A 27,934-nucleotide genomic window follows, 5' to 3' on the forward strand; every position below is an offset into this window, starting at 1 on the left:
TTTCCTATTGTTGTGAGGTTACCTGCTGACCGCACAGCCACTGAGTAAGCACAGTGTAACACAACCCATCATAATCCTCTGTCACAGTGGGGCCACTTGGGGATTGTGCAAAGTGAACAAGTAGTAAGGGGAGAGGTTTAAATGCCTGTCCATTCTCTTTTGCCCAGAGGCCCTTTTTAAGTATTTTGTCTTGTCCACATTTACCATCTGCCATTTCCAGGGGTCCTGTATGTCTTTCTGCCTTGCCCAGAGGCCCCATCTGTCCCTCCTGTCCAGAACTCTGTCTTATACAGAATCCCTGTGTGTCTGTGTCTCTGCCTTGCCCAGAGACCCTCTCTGTCTAGCACAAACAGGCCATGTCAATTCATCTGTCTTCTCCAGTGGGAGAAGACATCTGTCATGCAAAGAGGCCCTGTACATCTGTGCTGTACATCTTTCCATAGCCCTGTCCATCTGTCTGTCTCCCAGAATCCCTGTCTGTCTCTCTTGCCCAGAGGCCCTGTTTGTCTATTTGTCTTTTCCAGAGGCACTCTCTGTCATTTCCATAGGCCCTTTATGTCTAGTCATGTGGTCCTGAGGCCCTGTATACTTGTCTGTCTTTCCCAAATGTGCTGTCTGCCTCACCCACAGGCCCTGTGTGTGCTACAGTCTGTCTTGCCCAGACGCAAGCCCTGTCTTTCTTGCTCAGAGGCCTTGTCTGTGTATAGAGGCCATGTCTGCCTGTCTCTATTGTCCAGAGACCTGTCTTCCACTGAGTAACTGTGTGTATGTGTCTCTGTTTTTCCTAGAGGCCCTCTTGATCCATCTGTCTGTCTTTCCTAGCTGCCCTATATATCTTTTACATAGAAGCCCTGTCTGTGTCACTGTCTTTTCCAGTAGCCCTTGGTGTCTGTCTTGCCCAGATACACATTTGTCTTGCACAGAGGACTCATATCTCGGTGTCCAGAGGCCCAGAGACTCTGTCTGTCTGTCTTATCCAGAGGATCAGTCTGTCTGTGTGTCTGTCTGAGGCCTGTTTATGTGTTTGTATTGTTCAGAATTCCTGTGTTTCTTGCACAGAGTATATGTCATTCTGTCCATCTTTCCTAAATGTACTGTTTGTCTTCCCAGAGGCCCTGTCTGTCTTGTCCAGAGGCTCTTTCCACACATCTGTCAGTCATGTGCTATTACTCTCTCTGTCCACCTTTCTCATAGACGTGTACACCTGTCTTTCCCAGAGACTCTATCTAGTCCATAGGTCCTGTCTTTCTGCCTTGCTCAGAGGTCCTGTGAGTCTCTCTTCCCAAGTCCCTGCCTGTCTCTCCAGGGGCTCAGTCTGTGTGTCTGTCTTGCCCAGAGGACCTGACTCTTTCTTTGAGTCCCTGTCTGTCTTTCCCTGAGGCTCAGTCTAGTTGTGTGTCTGTCTTGCTCAAAGGCCCTAGTTGCGTGTTTGTTTTGTTCAGAATCCCTGTGTGTCTTTCCCAGACAACCTGTCTTTCTGTTCATCTTGCCTAGAGGCCTTGTCTAAGACCCTGTATGTCTTGCTCAGAGGCACTGTGTATTTGTTATGCCTAGATGCCCTGATTTTCTCTCCTGTACAGAGATCCATCTAACTTGCACAGAGATGTTGTCTCTCTTGCCCAGAGGACCTGAGACATCTATCTTTTTTATCCAGAGGCCGTATCTGTCTTTCTTGTCAATAGGCCCTGTCTTGTCCAGAGGCCTTGCCTATGTGCTTGTCTTGCCAGAAGCCATGTGTCTCTTGCCCAGAGTACATCTCTTTCTGTCCATCTTGCTTAAGTGCCTTGTCTGACTTCCCAGAGGCTCCAACTGCCTGTTTGTCAGTATAGTCTTGAGGCCCTGTCTGTGTATCTGTAATGCCCAGATAACCTGTCTGTTGGTCTGTGTATCTGTAATGCCCAGATAACCTGTCTGTTGGTCTGTCTTACCTAGAGGTCCTGAGTGTCTGTCTTTCAGTTTCCCTGCCTCTCTACCTGTCCATTTGACCAGAGGATCACTTTTGATGTCCTGTGTTGCCCAGATATCCAGTCTGTGTGTATATGTCATGCCCAGAGCACTTGTCTTTCTGTCTGTCTTGTGAAGAGTACCTTTCTGCCAGTCTGTCTTACCCAGAGGTCTTGACTGTCTTTCAGGGGTCCCGTCTGTCCATCTTGCACAGAGGCTATGTCTGTCCATCTTGCCCACAAGTCCAACCTATCTGTGTATATACCATTCCCAGAGACGCTATTTGACTGTCTCTCCCATCCAGAGGTCCTGTGTCTTGTGAAGAGTCCCTTTCTGTCAGTCTGTCTTTCCCAGAGGCCCTGTATTTCTGTGTGTCTCTCTTGCTCAGAAGGCCTGACTTTCCCAGAGGCCCTGTCTGTCTCTCCATCTTGCTCAGAGGTCCTGTCTTTTCATCTGACTATCTTGCCCAGAGAGACTATCTGTCTGTCTTCCCCAGAGAACCTCTCTATCCAGTTCATCCATAGTCCCTTCTTGTCATTTTGAATATGAAGCCCTACCTATCTGTGTTTTCCAAAGTCTTGGTCTGTGTATCTGTCATGCCCACAGGTTGCACCTGTCTTTTTAAGGGGCTTTGTCTTCAAGTCTTGCCTAGAGTCCTTGTCCGTCTGTCTGACTGCCCAAAGGCTCATTTATCTTGCCCAGAGTCCCTGTCTGTCTGTGCATCTGTCTTTTTCAGAGGCACTGTCTTTCTCTGTGTCTTAGCCAGAGAACTTTTCTTTCTATCAGTCCATCATGTCCAGAGACCTGTCTTTCTGTCTTGCCCAGAGGCAATGTCTGTCTTGGTCAGATACAATGTCTGCTTCTGTGTTCATCTTGCTGAAAAGCCTTTTTCTGTGTGTCTTGCACAGAGCTCCAGTATGTCTGTCTTTCTAGGAGCACCTATATCTGTGTGTCCATCTGGCACAGAGGCTTTGATCTGTAGAGTGTCCATCTCGTATAGAGGAACTACTTGTCTGCATATCTTGCCCATAGGCCCTATTGCTCAGTCTTTCATATGCTCTTCTTATGTTTCCAAGTGTCCCTGTCTGTGTATCTGCCATGTGCAGAGGTCCTGTCTGTCTCTCCTGTCCAAAGTTCTGTGTGTCTTTCTCAGAGACCCTGTCTATGTATCTGTCATTTCAGTGGCCCTATCTCTCTCTCCTGTCCTGAGGCTCTGTCTGTCTTGTACGGAGTCCTTATTTGTCTGTCTGTCTTGACCAGAGGTCCTTTCTTGCCCATAGATCCCATCTGTCTGTATAACACTCTTGCCCAGAGGCCCAGTCTGTCTGTCTTTCCCAGAAGCTCTGTCTATATGTCTTAGCCAAAGTCCTGTCTGTCTCTCTGTCTTACCTAGAGATCCTGGCTTTCTGTCTGTCTTCCCAGAAGCCCTGTCTATCTTTCCTAGAGGATCTATCTGTCTGTCATTCACAGAAGGACTGTCTTGCTGTCTTTCATGTCCAGAGGTTCTGTCTGTCTTGGGTAGAGTCCTTATATGACTATCCGTCTTGCCCAGAGTTCTTGCCTGTGTCCCTCTTATCTAGAAGACCTGTCTTAGCCAGAGTCCTTGTCCATCTGTGTGCCCCTGTTGCTCAGAGGATCTGTCTGACTGTCTTGCCCAGAGGACTTATCTATGTGTCTATCTTTCCCAGAGAACCAGTATATGTGCATTGTAAAGTCCCTGTCTGTCTGTCTTGGCTAGAGACCCTGCCTTGTCTAGAGGCCTTCTTTGTCTCTCTTTACACCTTGCACAGAGACCCTCTCTTCCTTATGTCTTGCAGAGGTCAAGAGCATCTGTCTTTCAGTGGTTCTGTCTGCCTGTCCATCTTACCCTTAGGACCACTTGTCTATCTAAATCCAATGCCCTCTCTTTCTATGTTTCTGAGAGTCCCTGTTCTATCTTGCCCACAGCCTCTGTGTGTGCCCCTCTTGCCCAGAGGACCTGATTGTCTTACCCAGAGAGTCTGTCTGCCTGTCTGTTTTGTCCAGAGTCCATGTTTGTCCCCCTTGCTCAGATGACCTGAATGTCTTCACAGGGGCCTCATCTGTCTCCCTGACTTGCCCTAGAACCCTATGTTTCTGTCTTGTCCAAAGGCACTGTCTGTGTATATGTCATACCCAGAGACCCTGTCTGTCTTGCTCAGATGCTCTGTTTTCCTGTGTGTCCCTCCTGCCTGTAGGCCTTCTTCTGCCTGTCCTGCCCAGAGCTCTGTCTGTGTGTCTTGCCTAAAGCCCCCGAGTCTATGTGTGCATTTTCCACAGAGGCCTTGTTCTGTATATGTATCTGTCTTATATAGAGGCCTTCTTTATCTTTCTTGCCCAGAGGCACTGTCTGTATGTCCCTTTTCCCAGAGAATCTGAAGGTCAGTCTTAACCCAAAGGCTCTGTGTTTCTGCTTGTCTTGTCCATAGGCCCTGTCTATCTGCCTCTCTGTCTTGCCCTGAGACCCTGTCTTTCTGTCTTGCCCAGAGGCCATGAGTGTCTGTCTTTCAATGGTTCTATCTGCCTATCCATTTTGCCTACAGGATGACTGATCTGCTTGTCTTAATCCAAACCTTTCTCTGTTTGTCTTCCCCAAAGGTCCTGTCTGGCTGGCTGGTGGTCTTGTCCGAAGCACTGTGTGTTTATCTGTCATACACGGAAGACCTAACATCTTGTCCAGAGGCACTGTATGTCTGTAATGCCCAGAGGACTGTGTTTCTTGTCATGCCTAGAAGGACCTGCCTTGTCCAGCATGTTTGTCTTGCCCACAGGTCTTGTTCTGTCTGTCCTTCCCAGGTCTGTCTGTCTTACTCAAAACCCCCTGTATCTGTGTGTCCATTTTGTACAGAGGCCTTGTTATCTATGTATGTTTGTCTTCTCCAGTTGTCCTGTATGTCTTACCTACAGGTCCTGTCTGCCTGTCTTGCTCAGAGACTCATAATTTTAAAAGAAATTTTAGCTACATGCCTGTTTATAAAACAGCTAGTGGAAGAATATTATTTTTAATATTCTGCTTTTGCATAAGAGTAACATAACCATTTAATGGATCATGGAAAATAGAAAAGCCAAAGGTGCCATGTGTAATTTCTCTACCTGAGCTCATGTAAGGTACTCATTTGATTGTTTTTAAAGAATTTCTAATATTTTTTATCTCAGCATGATGTAGATTTTCCACATCTAGTAACTATAAATAATTATTTGAATGCCTATACATTTATCAACTGAGTTTGGACTATAATATTATTTTGGAGATAGAGGGGAGGAAAAACAAGTTGAGAAGCAGTTGTTTTAAGGTTTACATCATACTATTTGTTTTCCTCTAAAATCATTAATCTGACTTTATTAATTTTATTTAATAGATATGCCAATAAAGATAAATACAATCTTATAGCTTGTTCAAAGTCATGCTTCTAAAAGCTGTAGAGCTACTAATGGAATCAAAATATTCCATTTTTTCAGAGAACATATATTTTCATGGTAGTTTCAGGTTGGCAATAAATGTCATCTCTGAAATTTTTTGAAGAATTCAAAATTTCTAAAATATACAAATATCTAGTATTTCAAAGAGTGAGTTAGTTGCTCAATAAGTCATACTTTTAAACAGCGAGGGAATGGCATATGCTTTGGTTATTATTAAATTTCACATGTAAACCAGCTTAAAAAGCAGACTTTTCTAGTGATATAATGTGTACCCCCAAATTAAAATGTATGTCAACCAGCTTTTCTTGCAACAAGCTCATTTTCTTTCTGAGATTATACATTTTATAATACCAGCTAGGAGAGTTAGCATTTATTACTCCTTTGAATGACACTCATTTAGAAATCTATCTACCTAAATTCATGTACACATAAATTTTATATGTTGTAGATCATGTAAAATATAATAAGTTTAGACTCCTTGGAATGCAGGAGAGATTTTGAAACTCTTCAAAAAGTTTCATAGTAACAGTCTTTTCAAAAGTAACTCGCTTGTATTTAGTTATTTTTTTCTAAAAAATATTGTCTCTTTTCCACATTTTGATGCCACACTGAGTTTTTTAAGCTTTTATTTAATGAATAAAATTTTCAAAGGTACAGCTTTAGTAACCTAGTGGTTTTTCCCCTCATATGCACCCTTCCTCCCCAATCCCATTCCACCTCCTACTCCCTCTCCCATCCCAGTTTTAAGATTCATTTTAATTAACTTTATATACAGAAGACAAACTATACTAAGTAAAGATTTCAACAGTTTGCACACATACACACACACAATGTAAAAAGTAGTGTTTGGGCCGGCACCGCGGCTCACTAGGCTAATCCTCCCCCTAGCGGCGCCAGCACACCAGGTTCTAGTCCCGGTTGGGGCGCCGGATTCTGTCCAGGTTGCCCCTCTTCCAGGCCAGCTCTCTGCTGTGGCCAGGAATGCAGTGGAGGATGGCCCAGGTGCTTGGGCCCTGCACCCCATGGGAGACCAGGAAAAGCACCTGGCTCTTGGCTCCTGTCATCGGATCAGCGCGGTGCGCCGGCTGCAGCGCGCTGGCCGCGGCGGCCATTGGAGGATGAACCAACGGCAAAGGAAGACCTTTCTCTCTGTCTCTCTCTCTCACTGTACACTCTGCCTGTCAAAAAAAAATAGTGTTTGAGAACAAGTTTTGCAGATAATTCTCATAGTATAACTAGTATAACTATAATTAAGGGCAGAAGTCCTACATAGGGAGTAAGTGCACAGTGATTTCTGTTGTTAATTTAACAATTAATACTCTTATTTATTATGTCAGTGATCACCTGAGGCTCCTGCCATGAGCTGCCAAGGCTATGAAAGCCTTTTGTGACCACAAACTCCATCAGTATTTAGACAGGGCCAAAGGAAAGTGGAGGTTCTCTCCTCCTTTCAGAGAAAAATACGTCCTTCTTTGAAGGCCCCTTATTTCCACTGGGGTCTCATTCACAGAGATCCTTCATGTAGGATATTTTTGCCACAGTGTCTTGGCTTTCCATGCCTGCATTACTCTCATTGGCTTTCCAGCCATATCTGAATGCCTTAAGGGCTGATTCTGAGGTCAGTGTTACTTAAATTGATTTTCATTCAATGCATCTGCTGTGTGGACTGCTTCCCATGTTGGACATACCCTCCTTTTTAATTCTGTCTCTATGTTCACTTTAACACTTAATATGATCACTTTACAATTAAGATGGCATTTTACAGCTTTACAGTTAGAAACTCCCTCCTCCCTCTCTTATTCCCCCTCTTATTTTTTACTGAGTCTTATTTTCAATTGATTATATATATATATATATATGATTAACTCTATGTTAAGAGTTCAACATATAGTATGAAAAAGAGAAAAGAAAGAAAAAAAGAATTAAAAATTAAAATAAAAAGCTGTTCCCCAACAGTCAAGATGAGGGCTGGTCAAGTCATTGTTTCTTAAAGTGTCAATTTCACTTCTACAGCTTTTATTTTAGGTGCACTATTAGTACTCACAGATAAAGGAAAACATATAGTATTTGTTCCTTTGGGACTGGCTTATTTAACTAAGTGTGAAGTTTTCCCAATTGGTTCATTTTGTTGCAATTGACCAGATTTCTTTTTTTTTTTTTACTGCTGTGTAGTATTCCATAGTGTACATATCCCATCCATAATTTCTCTAGCCAGTCTTTAGTCGATGGACATTTAAGTTTTTTCCATCTCTTAGTCATTGTGAATTGAGCTACAATAAGCATCGAGGTGCAAATAGCTCTTTTGTTTGCTGATTTTGTTTCCACTGGGTAAATTCCTATGAGTGGGATGGCTGGTTCATATGGTAGGTCTATATTCATATTTTTGAAGTATCTCCAAACTGTCTTCCATAGAAGTTTAACCAGTTTACATTCCCATTCACAGTGGATTAGGGTACTTTTTTCCCCACATCCTTTCCAGCATTTGTGGTTTTTTGATTCCTGTTTGAGAACCATTCTAAATGGAGTGGGGTAAAATCTCATTGTAGTTTTGATTTGCATTTCCTTAACAGCTAGTGATCCTGAACATTTTTTCACATGCCTGTGGGCCATTTGGATTCCTCTTTTGAAAAATACCTGTTTTTTTAAGTCCTTTACCCACCTCTTAAATGTATTTTTTTTTGTTTCGTTGTTATGGAGATTCTTAATCTCTTTGTAGATTCTGATTATTAATCCTTTATCAGCTGTGCAGTTTGCAACTAATTTCTCTCATTCTGTCTGTTATATCTTCACTTTCAGGGAGTGAATGAATAAATGGAAGAGCTCTCTCTCTATCTCTTTCTCTCCATGGATCTCAGGACAGTGGGTGGTGGTGCAGCTAATTGGGTTCCTACAAAGTATGTGTGAGATTATAATTGGATTATCAGCTCCTAACTTCACTCTAGCTGCTCCCAGCACTAGCAATTAAGGGCATTGGGAAGGAAATCTGCAAATGGTTTCTCTCTCTTTGTTCACACTGGTAGTGACTCTACCTTATTCAGGATGACAGCTACAATGATGTCATCAAAAACACATCATGGGAGTTTCTTTGTCTACTGAACAAGTTTCCGGACTTCTTTCATAGGAATGTATAATTAAGTGTTCAAACAACTTACATTCTTATAAATGACATTGTTATTTTATTTACTGAGATTATAAAATAAACCATTCTATTCAGGGCTACCTTGGACTTGAAAATTAACTGTATAATTTTATCAAGAATTTTGTTTGACATTGACAATCATTATTACTGGGACTATACAACTTTAACTGTTTGTTTAATTCTATTTTTCATGTCAATGTATTCATTTCACCCTTTTATGACCAGATTTTTTACATTTTTTTACTTGTATGAGACTCTAAATTGGCCTTTTGTTTTGAATTTTCCCTAGAGACACAGGAATCTTTCCATTGTGATTTTTCTGTAAAGTCATAATATAACTTCTTATGTTGCTGAATTTTTTGTGCATGAAATGTAATCTTGATATTTTCAGTAAATTCATTTCTGTATGCATTTCACAGTGTCAATCCTCCTACCAGTGTACTCATGAACACATAGAAATCACAATATAAGTCATAATATAGCATGAACATCTTTTTTTATTTTATCTTTTGAATTATGAAGATATTTATTATTTATTTACTACTTGATTTGGAAGTCAGAGGGAAAGAAATTGAGTTAGAGATTGATCTTACATTTACTGAAATAATCCTCAAATTGTCACAGCAATCAGGATTGGAACCAGCCAAAGCCAGGAGCCAGAATTCCACCCAGGCCACCCACACCTGTAGAGTCCCAAGAGTACAGCGGTCCCTTGAAACATCATTTCCTCCTTCCTGGACACATTAGGGCAAAGCTGGATAAGAATCAGTGTAGCCTAGGCTCAAGACAGTCCTCCAATTTAGTATGCAGGCAATGCAAGCTGTGGCTTAACCTACTGTCATAAAGCATTAGCCCCTATTAGATTTCTTGACTATCTACTTTTAATGTTCAGATTCTTAGTGTGAGCCAATCCAGTCATTGTGGTTCTCATGAGGCAATCCAATCACTATGAATCTTCAGGCATTTCACTTGATTTTCCCACTGTGAGTTTGTACATTCCATCTAAAGCCCTGACAACTTTCTGTATACAAGTCTTCAGGTCCTTATATTTCCAGTGTTGTCTCACCCATTACAAATTGTATATATTCACAAATTTGATTTTTTTACCACCCTTTTTTCTAAACACTGAAATATTTGCTTTAAGAGTTCTGTTTAGATGAATGATTCTGTTATTAAATTATGCAACTATTTTGCAAGTTCATTCTGCATGATAAATTTAATCAATTTTATCAGATTTTTGTATAAGTGTTACTTTCTCTTTCATTGCTCCTACCAAATTACTGTCTCTGTCGCATTATTTGCAATGCTATTTTTCTAATGAAATATTTCTTATTGGTATATTTTGCTTTTGCTTTATTCTCTCACCATTGTCTATGTACATCATAAGTTTACTGATTGAATTACATTGACTTTTTCATTTTAATTGTATTTTCATGGATTATTTCATAAAATTTTCTTATGGTCTTGTGCAATTGTTGCTCCAAATTATGGACTTCTAGTCACAGCAATCATAACATAATTCATGTCATCAAGTATATATCTCCTTTTTATGTATGATCATCACAGTACTTAATGTGAGCTTGAGGAGTATTCAGTTTGCTCTTTGATTATGTGGTTAATTTCTCACTAATAATCATTTAAATTTCCTGCCAAACCTCATGTACACTTTTTTTTAACTTTTATTTAATGAATATAGATTTCCAAAGTACAGCTTATGGACTACATTGGCTTCCCCCTCCCCCCCGATGACTTCCCTCCTACCCGCACCCTCCACTTTCCCGCTCTCTTTCCCCTTCCATTCATATCAAGATTCATTTTCAATTTTCTATATATACAGAAGATCAGTTTAGTATACATTAAGTAAAGATTTCAACAGTTTGCACCCACATAGAAACACAAAGTGAAATATACTGTTTGAGTACTCGTTATAGCGTTATATAGGTTAGAACCATCATATGTCAGTGTAGACTTTCTTTCACTGAATGTCACATTCATTTTTGAATTTTATGGGATTGTAAAAATCAATAAATTTGAAGCCTTCCTAGAGTAGCTCTAGCCAATGGTGGCTTTCACTGAAGATTCTTCTGGTAAGTGGCTGGATCTTTTCTTCATTGAAAATCTTGTAATTTTTTATATTGCTTGTAAATATAGCTTTTGGGCATTTTAAAACCTAAATACCTTTTTATGCAAATGTAATGCAGTATCTTCCATTAGATCCTGTATATCTACTTGTCATTTTGTTAATGATCCTACCAAAATGCACCATTCTAGAAATAGGCAGATTTCTCAAATATATTATGCAAAATGACATGTTTGTGTTTAAAATCCTTCAATATTTAACTATTAGTTTTGAAATAGAGCTGTGTTAGATTCTCACCATATTCCCCTTTATCTGTTTATCACTCTATTATGCCTTCTACCCAATTGCATAGTACTAATAACAGTAATCAGGACTATATTGTAAATCGTAACACCTGCAACTGTTTTAATTTTTATTATCTTATATTGTTTAAATGCTTATTAATATAAAGAGAACAGTATTTATGTTATGCAAAGGTACAGTTACAGGAAGACAACCACATTTCCCTCACTCTGTTGTTTCCCCCAAATACCCCTCCTTCCTTTCCATCTTTTCATTAGGTTTTACAAAGACATAATTTTAATTCACTGTATATTCACAGTATTAATTTTGCAGTAACCATAATTCTCAACAACTAAAAATAGGAAGACCAGACTTCCACTGGAGTATAAATGGGTTAAAAACAAAAAATTGCATCCTAAAGTGACCATTCCATCCCTGTACAATTTTTGCATTCTATATCAGGTGCCACATATCAGGGAAAACATGTGATATTTGTGGTTTTGAGACTGCCTTATATCTCTAAGCATAATGATTTCAAGATGCATACATTTTGCAGCAAAAAGCTGTTTCATTTTTTATGGTTGAGAAGTATTCCATTGCGTACATAGACCATATTTTTTTTTTATCAAGTCATCAGTTGATGTACATTGGTGTTGATTCTTTATCTTACTTATTATAAACTGAGCTGTAATAAAATGATTTAATTTAGTTTGGGTAAATTCCCAGCAGGGTGGCTGGGTCATATGGTAGATCCATTGTCAGATTTCTGAGGGGTCTCCATAACCTTTTTCATGATGGTTGTACTTGTTTACATTCCCAACAACAGTGGACAAGGGGACTTTTCTCCACATCCTCACAAGCATTTATCATTTGTTTTTCATTTTCAGATGAGAGCCATTCTAACTGTTTAGAATGTTCATTGGGATTTTTACTTGTATTTCTTTGATTGCTAGTGATACTGAGTATTTTTTCAAGCACTTGCTAGACATCTGTAATAAATCCTTTGAAAATTGCCTGTTCATGTCCTTTGCCAATTTCTAAAAGAGACTGCTTGTTTTGTTGTTGTTGAGTTTCTTTTGCTTTTTATAAATCCTGGATATTAATCCTTTATCAGTTGCGTAGTTTGCAAATATTTTCTCCCATTCTCTTTGTGGCTTGTTCATTTTGTTGAGGGTTTCCTTTGCCAGTGTAGAAGCTTCTTTCATTGATGTATTTTTCCTTGTATATGTTTCTTTAATTGCCTCTGCTTCTGAGATCTATTCCAAGAAATCTTTGCCTATGCCTATGTCTTCCACAGTTACCCTGATGTTTCTATCTAGTAATTTGATGGTATCAGGTTGTATATTTTGATCTTTGATCTATTTTACTTGGTTTTTGTATATGGTGTAAGGTAGATGTCTTGTTTCATTCTTCTGCATTTAGATTTTTAATTTTCCCAACACCATTTGTTGAAGAGACTGTCCTTTCTCCAGGGTATATTTTAGCATCTTTGTCAAAGATTAGTTAATTGTACATGGCTGGATTGATTTCTGGGGTTTCTGTTCTCTTTAATTGGTCTATATGTCTTTTTTTGTGCCAGTATCAGGCTTTTTATATTATAACCACCCTATGGTATGTCTTGAAATATGGTATTATTCTTGTTGTTTAAAATTGTTACAGATATTTGGGATCCCATGTTTCCATGAATTCAAGCATCATTTTTCCTGTTGATTTATAATATCACAATTGATTTTGACATTACCATGGTTGCATTATGACATTGCAATGGGAGTTTATCACAATATATTATGACCACAGAGATTTTTTATTATAACACAATGATGGTTCATAACATCAGAATTGATATGACATCACAATAGTGGTTTTATACATCACAATTATGGTTTAGGACACCATAATTATGAATAAACTATGGAACGCTTATGATATCACAATGATTTTATTACATCACAACTAAATATGACATAATATGGTAGGTTTATTAATCAAAATATATTTTAACATCACCGTGAACATCATGATTTTAATGACATTGCAATAGATTATTATGATACATCATGATGAAAGTTTATATCATAGCAAATTTTTACATCACAGTAGTTGGTTTGTGACATCATAATACTGGTTTATGTCACCATAATATTGGTATATGACATCACATCATTTTTTTTTTACAGGCAGAGTGGACAGTGAGAGAGAGAGACAGAGAGAAAGGTCTTCCTTTGCCGTTGGTTCACCCTCCAATGGCCACCACGGCTGGCAAACCGCGCTGATCCGATGGCAGGAGCCAGGTGCTTTTCCTGGTCTCCCATGGGGTGCAGGGCCCAAGGACTTGCGCCATCCTCCACTGCACTCCTGGGTCATAGCAGAGAGCTGGCCTAGAAGAGGGGCAACCGGGACAGAATCCGGTGCCCTGACTGGGACTAGAACCCGGTGTGCCAGCGCCACTAGGCGGGTGATTAGGCTATTGAGCCGTGGCACCGGTTGATCATATCATTTTTGAAAAAGATTTATTTATTTATTCATTTGGAAGAGTTCACAGAAATAGAAGGAGAGGCAGAGAGAGAGGGATCTTCCATCTGGTGGTTCACTCCTCGATTGGCCACAATGTCCAGAGCTGCACTGATCTGAAGGCAGGAGCCAGGAGCTTTTTCCAGGTCTCCCATGAGGGTGCAGGGGCCCAAGGAATTGGGCCATCTTCTACTGCTTTCCCAGGCCATATCAGAAAGCCAGATCAGAAGTGTAGGAGCTGGGACTTGAACCAGTGCTCATATGGGATGCCAGCACTGCAGGCGGTGGCTTTACCCACTAAAGCCCCCATTTTTTAAAGATTTATTTATGTATTCATTTCAAAGTAACAGTTACACAGATAAGGAGAGGCAAAGAGAGAGAGAGAAGGAGAGAGAGAGAGAAGGAGAGAGGTCTTCCATCCACTGGTTCACTCCCCAACTGGCCGCAATGGCCAGAGCTATACTGATCCAAAGCAAGGAGCCAGGATCTTCCTCTAGGTCATCCACTCAGATGCAGGGGCCCAAGGAGTTGGGTCATCTTCCACTGCTTTCCCAGGCCATAGCAGAGAGCTGGATCGGAAATGGAGCAGCTGAGATTCGAACTGGCACCCTTATGGGATGCTGGCACTGCAGGTTTTGGCTTTACCCACCATACCACGGCACCATCCCCCCACAGTTGATTTTTAGCATATCCATGGATTTTAGGACTTCACAGTTTATTATTACAAAACAATTGTGGTTGTATTAAATTACAATTTATTTTGAATTGCAATAGTTTTTGTGAGTTCATAGTTGATTACGTTAGAGTGGCAGGTTTATGATATAACAATAGTGGTTTATGACATGTCACAATGTGGCTTATATAACCCAGAATGATTTTGATGTTATGAGAGTTTTTGTGACTCCACGATTTATTGTGACAATAATAGGTGATTTTAATCACAATGATTTTGAATTCTGTTTTAGGACATTATATTTGATTATGATAGCCCAATGATACTTTTATGTATAATTATATCAAAGTGGAAAGATCACAAGGTTCTAATTTTTCTATAACTTTACAATTCTGACATCACAGTTTTAGCACTGTAATGTCAAAATTATGGTTTACCACATCAAAATTTATTACAACATCAGAATGGATTTAATGACAACATCAATGATTATGACAATGGTAGCTTATAACATGACAATCATGTCTAAGGTTATCACATTATTTTGATTTCACAATGACATTTTTGATGTCACAATAGATTTATGAAGTTGCGATTTTTATGTTTTCATGTTATAACACCACAGTAGTAGATTTATGATATCCAATGGTGTTTTATTAATCTGAATTCATTAGGATATCACAATGATTTACATGACTTCCCAATTGATTATGATATCACAATGATTTTTACAATACAATTGATTATGGAATAGAAGTCATAGGTTTATGATATTATGATGGTTTTTGTGTCATCAATATTTGAATTTGCAGTAATATTATGACATCAATTGAAACATCATAATGATTGTAATATCTCTTAATGGCATAATGTTCATTAAGATACCATAGTTGTTGGCTATGACATCACCATGCTTGGTTTATGGTATCACATTTGTTTCAGACATAGTGATTATGACATGACAATCATAGCTTTATGACATCACAATTGGATTTATGTAATCATAACAGATTGATTTTAATTTTATAACATTATAAAAGTGAATCAAAATTGATTATACAATATAAAGGTGATTTATGGCTTCAGAATTTATTATTGCACAATGATAAATCAGAATTTTTTTTTAACTTTTATTTAATGAATATAAATTTCCAAAGTACAATTTATGGATTACAATGGCTTCCCCCACATACCGTCCCTCCCACCCGCAACCCTCCCCTCTCCCACTCCCTCTCCCCTTCCATTCACATCAAGTTTCATTTTCGATTCTCTTTATCTACAGAAGATCAGCTTAGTATACATTAAGTAAGGATTTCAACAGTTTGCTCCCACACAGAAACATAAAGTGAAAAATAATAGATGATTTTTTAAATGATGATGAAATCAGATCAGACCTATTGTCATGTTTAATCCCAGTGAGAGTCAAGCTGGGAGTTGATAATTTCTTTTTTTTTCTTTTTTTTTTTTTACAGAGGATCAGTTTAGTATACATTAAGTAAAGATTTCAACAGTTTGCACCCCCATAGAAACACAAAGTGAAATATATTGTTTGAGTACTCGTTATAGCATTAAATCTCAATACACAGCACATTAAGGACAGAGATCCTACATGAGGAGTAAGTGCACAGTGACTCCTGTTGTTGACTTTACCAATTGACACTCCTGTCTATGGCATCAGTAATCTCCCTATGCTCCAGTCATGAGTTTCCAAGGCTATGGAAGCCCTCTGAGTTCTCCGATTCTTATCTTGTTTAGACAAGGTCATAGTCAAAGTGGAGGTTCTCTCCTCCCTTCAGAGAAAGGTACCTCCTTCTTTGAAGACCTGTTCTTTCCACTGGGATCTCACTCGCAGAGATCTTTTGCCAGAGTGTCTTGGCTTTCCATGCCTGAAATACTCTCATGGGCTTTTCAGCCAGATCCGAATGCCTTTAGGGCTGATTCTGAGGCCAGAGTGCTATTTAGGACATCTGCCATTCTATGAGTCTGCTGAGTATCTCACTTCCCATGTTGGATCACTCTCCCCTTTATTTATTCCATCGGTTAGTGTTAGCAGGTACTAGACTTGTTTATGTGCTCCCTTTGACTCTTAGTCCTTTCATTATGATCAATTGTGAACTGAAATTGATCACTTGGAATAGTGAGATGGCATTGGTACATGCCACCCTGATGGGATTGAATTGGAATCCCCTGTTATGTTTTTAACTCTACCATTTGGGGCAAGTCAGCTTGAGCATGTCCCAAATTATACATCTCTTCCCTATCTTATTCCCACTCTTATGTTTAACAGGGATCACATTTCAGTTAATTTTTAACACTTAAGAATAACTGTGTATTAATTACAGAATTAAACCAGTCATATTAAGTAGAAGAGACAAAAAAACTACTAAGAGGGATAATGTATTAAGTTGTTCATTAACAGTCAGGGCTATGCTGATCAAGTCACCGTTTCCCATAGTGTCCATTTCACTTCAGGAGGTTTCCTTTGCACAATGATAAATCAGAATTTTTTATGACGTCACCATTGATTATGACATCATGGTGGTAGGCTTGTGAAATCACAGTGCTGTATATGAAATCACAATTGATGATAATCTAATAGTGTTTATTGCATTATAATTGATATGACATCATAATGGTAGGTCTATGATATTGCAATGGTATTATGACTTAAAAGTTGATCAATAATGACAACACTTTTTTTGTGCAATCAAAATATTGGATCATGAATAGCAATGGTTTCTCTGTTTCACAGTTGACTGTGATAACAAGATTGTCTACGGCATCACAAATGATTATGAGAATACAATGGTATTTTAGCACATTGGTTCTTGTAATTTTGCCTTTGCTTATTATATCACAATGGTTTTATTACAACACATAGTGGCTCATGTTATTAGATTGATTATGTAACAGTGTTAGGATTATGGTATAACAATCTTGTTTTATCACATCTCCATTGATTATGACATCACAAGGCTTTCATGATATCACAATTGCTTATGCCATAACAATGGTGATTTATTATTTCACAATAGTGGTTTATAACATCGCAATTGATTATGATATCACAATTACATTTTTATGAAATCAGTGGGTTTTTGGCTACATCATTGATTATGACATCAGAAGAAATAGCTTCTGACATTGCAGTGGTTATTTTATGGATTCACAATATTGGTTTAGGCGTCACAGTGGTTTTTATAATATCATTATTGATTATGACATAATAATGGTGAATTATGTTATCGTAGTTTATTCTGACATCAAAAAGGATAATTTGACACTGCAATGGTGTTTTATATAATCAGGATTGTGATTTATGCTATTAGTTGATTATGACATCTCAATAATAGTTGATATTGTGATGCTTTGATGGCTTCACACATAACAATAACAGAGGTTGGTTTATAACATCATGGTGATATATATAAGGCATCACATTATTGGTTTATGACATCACAATGATGATTATGACATCCATCATAATTGATTATAATACCATAATTATATTTACATCACACTTTATACCATGGCAGTCATGGCTTTAAAGAATCATAATGGTTTTATGTCACCACAATAGATTTTGGGCTCACAATAGTTTTTTTACATCATCATTTAATATAACATTTTAATGTTGGCTTATGATATAATTTACTAATACATTACAATAGATTTATTTTATGGTATTAGGAACTCATTTAATTATGACATCACATTGAATTATGATGTAATGGTGGTTGATTTAATGCATCTCAATATGGGTCTCTGACATCAAAGTTGGTGATATCACAATTGTAACTTATGGCTTGACAGCAGATTATGACAACCACAATGGTGAATTTATGACATTTCAAATGTTTCTATGATATCAAAATTGATAGTGGCATCACAATAGTAGGTGTATGACATGGAAATTATGGTTTAGACACTAAGTTGAACATGATGTCACAAGGGTAGGTTTATGACATCACAATTTTAGCTTATGACATTATGATGGTTTTTGACACCACAATTAACTGTAAAAAATCACAATTGTGCTTTATGACTTCAAAAATGTGATTTGTGACAACACAGTTAATCATAATATCACACTGCAGCTTTATGGATTATAATGGGTTTATGACATCACAATACTTCTTTATGACATCACACTGTATTATGGCATTGCAATACTGCTTTATATGACATCATGATTTATTGTAACACTGCAATAAGAATTTTTATGATGTCACAATGAATAACACCCAATTGATTATGATATCACAATGGTATGTTAAATTCACAATGGTTTCATGAACTTAAAATAAAATTACAATCATTGATTTAGATCATCACAATGCTCAGTTTATGATGTCAATGGTAAGTTTATGATGTCAGTTTTTCTGTGTGTTCACAATAAACAGTTGGTTTATTATATGACAAAGTTTTGCATATTTTATCTAAATATTAGTTTATGACATCAAAAAGGTTTTTATGACTTCACATTGATTATGGTATCATAATGGTTTTTATGTCATCACAATTGGCTAAAATATCACAATGATGGTTAACACATCAAAATTGGTTATGTCAACATTTTTTTACTTCAGATTTGATTATGACATTATAATGGTTGGTTTATGACAATGATAACTTGTGGCATCTCAACATTAGTTTATGATAACAATGTTCTATGACATCACAGTTGAGTAGGGCATCACAACGGTATTATGGCACCACAATGGACTTTGATATTGCAATGATGGTTATGGTATCAAAATTGATTATGATGCCAAAATGGTTTTTATGACAATACAATGCATTATGACATCACAGAGGTAGTTTTATGTTATCAGAATGGTAGTTTATCACAAACTGATTTTGACATCAAAATTTTTATTATAATCCAATAGTGTTTAATGACATCAATATTGATGATTTCAAGATGGTTCCTTGGTTTATGACATCACAATATATTGTGATGGCACAAAAGGGCACGATAGTATTTTTATGGCAGTGCAGTTGACAAAGATGGCACAATGGTTTATGATATGATAATGTTGTTTTATCACATAACAATTGATTATGGCTACACAATGTTTTTTTCTGACAGACTATCATGGTTTATGACTTCCACATTGATTGTGATGGAAAAATGTTTGGTCATTGTAGCTCAGTTCATAATAGCTAAGATATGGAATCAACACAGATGTCCATCAACTAAAGACTAGATAAAGAAATTATTTTATATATACACTATGGAATACTACAGAGTGATTTTTAAAAAAACCCACAACAAAATGGATGAAACTGGAAACCATTATACTTAATGAAATAAGCCAGCCTCAAGAGGACAAATACCATATTTTCTCCCTGAGCTGTGGAAACTAATAGGTGATCTATACCTAATCTATTACCTGAAAGGTAATCTGTAGAAGTGAAATTGCCACTTTTAGATGCAATGATTTTAAACAGCTCTTGTTGCAATTGTTGAGAGAGTTTTTTCGTACTATTTGTAGAACTCTTATATATTGTAGGGTTAATCTTATGAGTATAAAGTTGAGGGACCAGTGCTATGGTGCAGTATGCTAATCCTCCACCTGCAGCACCAGCATCCCATATGGGCACCAGTTCTAGTCCCGGCTGCTCCTTTTTCCAATCCAGCTCTCTGCTATGGCTATGGCCTGAAGCTTCTGATTGGCCCAGCTCTGATCATTGCAGCCATTTGGGGAGTGAACCAGTGGACGGAAGACCTTTCTCTCTGTCTCTCCCTCTCACTGTTTGTAACTCTACCTCTCAAATAAATACAATTTTTTGAAAACAAAGTTAATTGAAAATAGATCTTTGTAAAAAAAACCAGAATAGAAATAAGAGAGGGAAGAGGAAGAAGTGTGGGAATGTGTGTGTGACAGAGGGTAAGGTTGGAAGAATCACATTACAGTGTTTTATGACAATACAATGGTCATTTATGACATCAAAATTGATTATGATGGCATATGGTAGTTTTATGTCATCTCAATTTGATTATGGGAACAAAAAGGTAGGTTTATGATATTAGAAGGGGCCGGCGCTGTGGCTCACTAGGCTAATCCTCCGCCTTGCGGCGCCAGTACACCAGGTTCTAGTCCCGGTCAGGGCGCTGGATTCTGTCCCGGTTGCCCCTCTTCTAGGCCAGCTCTCTGCTGTGGCCAGGGAGTGCAGTGGAGGATGGCCCAAGTCCTTGGGCCTTGCACCCCATGGGAGACCAGGAGAAGTACCTGGCTCCTGCCATCAGATCAGCACGGTGCACCAGCTGGTTGGATGGCAAAGGAAGACCTTTCTCTCTGTCTCTCTCTCTCACTGTCCACTCTGCCTGTCAAAAAAATTTAAAAAATTAAAAAAATATGATATTAGAAGGGTGGCTTATTCAAACTAATAGACTGATATCACAATTTTAAAAAAGATTTAATTTTTTGAAAGGCAGACGTAGAGAAGGATATTCTGTCCACTGGTTCATTCCCCAAGTGGCTAAAATGGCCAAAGCTGTGCCAGTTCAAACAGGAGCCAGGAACTTTATCCAGTTCTCTCACATGAGAACAGGGACCAAGGGCTTGGATTGTCTTCTGCTGCCTTCCCAAGCTCATTAGCAGGGAGATAGATTGGAACTGGGAGAGCTGGGACGTGAACCAGTGCCCATATGAGATGTTGGCTTGGCACATGGCAATTTAATCCATTATGCTACAGTGCCTTCCTCCATGATTTTTTCTATGACAATGTAAAGAAAGTATATGCCATCAAAATTAGTTATTATGGCACCTTGTTTATAAAATCACAACTGATTATGAGATAACAAAGACTTTTATGATAGCAGAATGGTGGTTTTTATTTAAAGATTTTATTTATTTGAGATGTAGAGTTACAGAGAGTGAGAGGGAGAGAAAGAGAGAAAGGTCTTCCATCCACTGGTTCACTCCCCAAATGGCTGAAACTCCAGCCAATCTGAAGCCAGAAGCCAGGAGCTTCTTCCAGTCTCCCATGTGTGTGCAGGGGCCCAAGGACTTGAGCCATCTTCCACTCCCTTCCCAGGCCATAGCAAAGAGCTAGATTGGAAGAGGAGCAGCCAGGATTCCGAGGGGCACCCATATGGAATGCTGGCACCACAGGAAGAGGATTAACCTACTGCACCACAGCGCCGGCCCCCAGAATGGTGTTTTATCACTTACATTTATTTTTTTTTAACAAAGCTAGTGTACTTGTGACATCAAATTTTATTTTAACACAATGTTTGATGATTTAACAAAAAAAAGTATGAAAGCAAAATGGTAGCTTTATTACATCAAAATTATGACTGAACAATGTTATGACAATGACTTCTTAAGGGTATGTTTCTGATATCAGAATGTATGATATTATATTATGGCAATATAAGGGGGTTTATTACATCCAAATTGATTATATGGTATAATGTTTGTTTACGACATCACAACTAATTATGGCAGGAAAAAGTTTAATATCAGAATTGAAAATCATGGCAGAATGTTAAGTTGATATCAGAATGGTAGATTATAACATAAAAAATGATAACAATTTCACAATGTGTCTTATGACAATACCATGATGACACCAAAGTTGTTTATGAAAGAACAATGGTAGGTTTATGATATCACAATAGCACACTGGTATGTTTATGCTATCAGAACTATAATTGATCATTTATCAACTGATTATGACAAAACATGTTTTAGATGATAATACAATGGCAATTTATGATTTCAAAATGCATTATAATGTCATAAAACTTGAATTATGACATTAAAATTATTAGGACTTCACAATGATAGGTTTATGATATAAGAATGAATGTTTATCAGAAACCAATCAATTATGATATCATTATATTTATAAATATACAACATTGGTTTCTGACATCAAAATTAACTATGATTTCACAATTTGGATTATCACATCACAATCAATTAGGAACCAAAACATAAGTTTATAATATCAAAATTTATTATGACTTCACAAACCTATTAGAATTGGTATGATACCACAGTGGTAGATTTATGAATTCATTAATTATGACAGCACAATGTATGAGATATGACAACAGATTTGTTGACATCACAATCACAAGTGTAAAATTATAGTATCAGAATGATAGCTTATCACAAACCAATAGAATATATCATGATGTTTAATGACAATAAAGGTGGTACGTGACATCAAAATTGGTTATAAAGGCAGAAAAGATGATATCACATTTGATAATGATATCACAAATGTAGGTTTATGATATCAGAATAGTTTTTTTACTCAGACCACTTGATTATACTACAATGTTATTATGACAATATAATGTTGATCTATGACATCACAATTTAGTATGGTGGCATACTGTTTTCATTATAACACATTTGTTTATGATATCAGTGACAGAATAATGATAACAGAAATGAGGTATAACACAACAAATATAATATTACAACATGTTAAATGAAAATACAACAGTGGTTTATGACATTAAAATTGGTAGATGTAGCAAAATGATTGTTTTATAACATCACAATTTTTATGATGGAACAATGGTAGGTTAATGACATAGCAATTGACTGACATCACAATGGTATTTTATATCAGAATGATGGTTTACCACATAGCAATTGATTATAACATCAAAATTTCTTATGACAATACAATAGTGAATTATGGCATGAAAATAAATTATGATGGCATAATGCTCTGGCTGTTTACATCACAGTACTTTAATGACAGTACAACAGCAGGCTTTTGACATCAGAATTGCTTATATTGGTAAAAGGTAATTCTTATGTTATCAGAATGGTGGTTCATCATTTGAAGATTTATTATAATCACATTGTGTTTTATGACAGTATCATGGGTTATGATGGAACAATGGTAGGACTATGATATCACAGTTGAATATGACAGCACAGTGCTCAACTATGATACCAGAATGATGATTTATCAAATACCAATTCCTTTTTTAAAACTTTTATTTAATAAATATAAATTTCCAAAGTACAACTTTTGGATTATAGTGGCTTTTTCAAACCCCCATAACCACCCTCCCACCCACAAACATCCCATCTCCCACTACCTCTCCCATACCATTCTTCATCAAGATTCATTTTCAATTATCTTTATATACTGAAGATAAACTTAGTATATACTAAGCAAAGATTTCAACAGTTTATACCCACACAAACACACAAAGTATAAAGTACTGTTTGAGTACTAGTTATACCATTAATTCACATAGTACAACACATTAAGGACAGAGATCCTACATGGAGAGTAAGTGCACAGTAATTCCTGTTGTTGACTTAAAAATTGACATTCTTATTTATGAAGTCAGTAATCACCCAAGACTCTTGTCATGAGCTTCCAAGGCTATGGAAGCCTCATGCATTCACAATCCAACCTTATTTAGACAAGGTCATAGTCAAAGTAGAAGTTCTCTCCTCTCTTCAGAGAAAGGTACCTCTTTCTTTGATGGCCCAATCTTTCTGCTGGGATCTCACAGAGATCTTTCATTTGGGTCATTTTTTTGCCACAGTGTCTTGGCTTTCCATGTATGTGAGACTCTCATGGGCCTTTTAACCAGATCCTAATGCCTTAAGGGCTGATTCTGAAGCCAGAGTGCTGTTTAGGACATCTGCCATTCTATAGTCTGCTGTGTATCCTGCTTCCCATGTTAGATTGCTCTCTCCTTTTTAATTCAGTTAGTCTTAGCAGACACTAGTCTTGTTTATGTCATCCCTTTGACATTTAATCCTATCATTATGATCAGTTATGAACTTAAACTGATCCCTTTGACTAGTAAGATGGCATTGGTACATGACACCTTGATGGGATTGAATTGGAATCCCTTGGCACGTTTCTAACTCTACCATTAGGGGTAAGTCCAATTGAACATGTGTCGAACTGTACATCTCCTCCCTCTCTTATTCCCACTCTTATATTTAACAGGGACCATTTTTCAGTTGAATTTAAACACCTAAGAATAATTGTGTGTTAAAGAGTTCAACGAGTGGTATTAAGTAGAACAAAAAAATACTAAAAAGAATAAAGTATTAAGTTGTTCCTCTACAGGACAAGGGCTGATCAATTGCTTTAAAAAAAAAAAAAGATTCATTTATTCACTTTTTGAAAGGCAGAGTTACGGGAGGGGATCTTCCATCCACTGGTTAACTCCCCAAATGGCTGCAACAGCCGGAGCTGGGCCAATCCAAAGCCAGGAACCAGGAGCTTCTTCCAGGTCTCTGACGCAAGTGCAGGGGCCCAAGGACTTGGCTCACCTTTTACTGCTTTCCCAATCCATAACAGAGAGCTCGATCACAAGTGGAGCAATCAGGATGATGGGATGCCAACACTTCAAGAGGCAACTTCACTCACTATGCCACAGTGCCAGCCCCACAAAATGTTTTTCACAACAGTTTTCTAGGTCAATATAATGATGCTTTATTTTATTAAAATTGATTATAGATGGAACCATGTTTAGTTTATGATGTCACAAACTATAGGGTTCACCTGAATAGATTTATAATTACAGAATTGCTGTTTGTCAGATACCAAGTGATTATGATATCACAATTTTTATGACAAAACAAATGACATCAAAATTGATTATGATATCACATTGGTAGATTTATAACACCAAAATTTATGATGACATCCATTTTTAAAGATTTATTTATTTGTTTATTTATTTATTTATTTATAGATTTATTTGAAAGTCAGAGTTACATAGAGAAAGAAGGAGAGGCAGAGAGGGAGAGAGGAAGAGAGAGGTCTTCCACCCTCTGGTTCACTTCCCAACTGGCTGCAATGGCCAGAGCTGCACTGATCTGAAGCCAGGAGCCAGGAGCTTTTTCTAAGTTTCCCACGTGGGTGCAGGGGCCCTAGGACTTGGGCCAACTTCCACTGTTTTCCCAGGCCATAGCAGAGAGCTAGATGGGAAGTGGAGCAGCCAGGACTTGAACCGGTGCCCATATGGGATTCTGGCACTGCAGGCAGCAGCTTTACCTGCTACACCACAGTGCCATTCCCTATGATGACATCTTAACAATTGGTCTATGACATCAGAATTATTTTTGACATCACAGTTATAGCATTACAGTATCAGAATGGCAGTTTATCACAGAACATAGATTATATCATGTTTTTTATCACAATACAATGCTTGTGTATGTTTATTGGCCCCAGCGCGCTGTCTTCCAAGCTGGGCCTGAATGCAAAGCTCACAGACCAGAGCCACAGCAGGAGGCAGGCCTGGGCCTAGCTGAGGCCTTGGGGGCTGCAGGGGGAGGGAGGGCTCTCTGCGGGGGCGCAGAGAGGGAGTGGGGCTGCAGAAACGGGGAGGGACTCCCCTCCTCCTCCTCCGCCCTCCCGGCCCCCAGCTGTGAGGCAGGCGCCCCCCACACACACACACACCTCCCGGCTAACCCACAGTGCGCGGCTTTGGTTCAGAGATTGCCTCTCGCCTCTGATAAGGACCAGGCAAGATGATTGGGAGCACGGGGTGGGCTGGGAGCAGGTGCAGGGCTGACTGGGCGCTAATTCTGAAGCCTTGGAGCAGCTGGCGCCCGCGGGCCACAAATCCCCATAGGCCCAGCGAGCCAGGAGCCTGGGCTCCAGTTCAGCGCTCCCCTCCTGCGTGGCCCAGCCCCCCAGGAAGGAGGGTGCAAGGGGGCAGGCGGATGGGGGAGGTCCTGGGGCTAGGGGCTGAGAAAGCAAGAGGTGGGTGGGCAGTGGGGCTGCGGCTTTACTGAGCTGGGGCAGGGCTGAGCCCCTGGGCAGTGGGGAGGGGGCGGGGCTGAACCAGGCTGGAAGTGGAGCTGGGGCGGGGCTGACCGGGGGTGGGGCTGAGCCGGGCAGGCAGTGGAGCCAGTGCACTCTGACCCAGGTGGGCAGCAGGCGGGGCAGCTGCACTGAGCCCCGCAGCCTAGGCGTCCTGCTTCTGCACGAAGGGGTTCGGGATGGCCTCCATGCCATCCTGCGGGCAGATGAGCACCACTGACGTGCCCCTGCACACCACCAGGCCTAGCTGCGTGTCCTCCATCAGCTTGTACTGGTCATCAGGATCTGAGGGCGGGGGGAGGGCTGAGGCAGGCGGGGCGACGGCCAGCACCCTGCACCCTTGCATGGACTCAGCAGGGAGGCCAGAGCCAGAGCACAGCAGGGAGCAGGGGCTCTCCAGAGGCCTCAGGAAGCCAGGGCTGTTGTCAGTGGCCGGGCAGGGGCATGGACAGGGACATGGGGCAGGGCAGGGGCACTGGGCACAGGGCAGGCAGGGCACGGGGCAGGGGCACAGGGCACGGACATGGGGCATTTATAGCCCTTGTCCTAACTGTTGATGTACAAGGTAATACTTTACCCCTTTTAGTATTTTTTGTTGTTGTTCTACTTAATACTATTGGTTGAACTCTGTAATTAACACACAATTATTCTTAGGTGTTTAAATTTAACTGAAAAGTGATCTCTGTTAAATATAAGAGTGGGAATAAGAGAGGGAGAAGATGTACAATCTGGGACAAGCTCAAGCTGACTTGCCCCAAGTGGTGGAGTTAGAAATGTGCCAGGGGATTCCAATACAATCCCATCAAGCTGCCATGTACCAATGCCATCTCACTAGTCCAAGTGATCAATTTCAGTTCACAATTATCATAATGATAGGTCTAAGAGTCAAAGGGATCACATAAACAAGAATGGTGTCTATTACTAACTGATAGAATTAAAAAGGGAGTGAAAGATCCAACATGGAAAGTGGGATACACAGCAGGCTCACAGAATGGCAGATGTCCTAAACAGCACTCTGGCCTCAGAATCAGCCCTTAAGGCATGCGGATCTGGCTGAAAAGCCCATCAGAGTATTAGGAGCATGGAATGCGAAGACACTGTGAGAAAAAAGAAAAAAAAAAACTAAATGAAAGATCTCTGCAGTGAGATCCCAGTGGAAAGAAGGGGACATCAAAGAAGGAGGTACCTTTCTCTGAAGGGAGGAGAGAACTTCCACTTTGACTATGACCTTGTCTAAATAAGATCAAAGTCGGCTCAAAAGGCTTCCATAGCCTTGGCAACTGATGAAAAGAGCCTAGGGAGATTACTGACGCCATAAACGAGAGTGTCAATTGTTAAGTCAACAACAGGAGTCACTGCGCACTTACTCCTCATGTAGGATCTCTGTCCTTAATATGTTGTTCAATGTGAATTAATGCTATAGCTAGTACTCAAACAGTATTTTACACTTTGTGTTTCTGTGTGGGTGCAAACTGTTGAAATCTCTACTTAATATATACTAAATTGATTTTCTGTATATAAAGAAAATTGAAAATGAATCTTGATGTGAATGGAATGGGAGAGGGAGTGGGAGATGGGAGGGTTGCAGGTGGGAGGGAAGTTATTGGCGGGGAAAGCCATTGTAATCCAAAAGTTGTACTTTGGAAATTTATATTTATTAAATAAAAGTGAAAAAAAAACAAAATTGATTATGATGCACAATAGTTTATGTATGACATCACAATTGATAATGACATCACAATGGTATGTTTATGATAAAAAATGTGGTTTATCAGAAAATAATGTATTATTCAATGTTATGATATTAAATGTTGATTTATGACATAAAAATTGATTATGATGACACAACAGTAGTTTTATGTCCTCATAACTATTAGTGATGACACACCATTAAGTTTATTATATCAAAATAGTGGCATATCATATTGATTAGGACATCACATTTCTGAAATATTTTATGGTGGTTTATGACAGGACAATTGGTTAGGATGGCATAATAGATGGTTTATGACAACACACTTGACTGTGATATCACACTACTAGATTTGTGATACCAAAATGGTATCACTATGTAATTATGACAATA

This window comes from Oryctolagus cuniculus, chromosome 16 (assembly GCF_051225735.1).
Source record: "Oryctolagus cuniculus isolate XC-2025 breed Fujian yellow rabbit chromosome 16, ASM5122573v1, whole genome shotgun sequence".
Lineage (NCBI taxonomy): Eukaryota > Metazoa > Chordata > Mammalia > Lagomorpha > Leporidae > Oryctolagus > Oryctolagus cuniculus.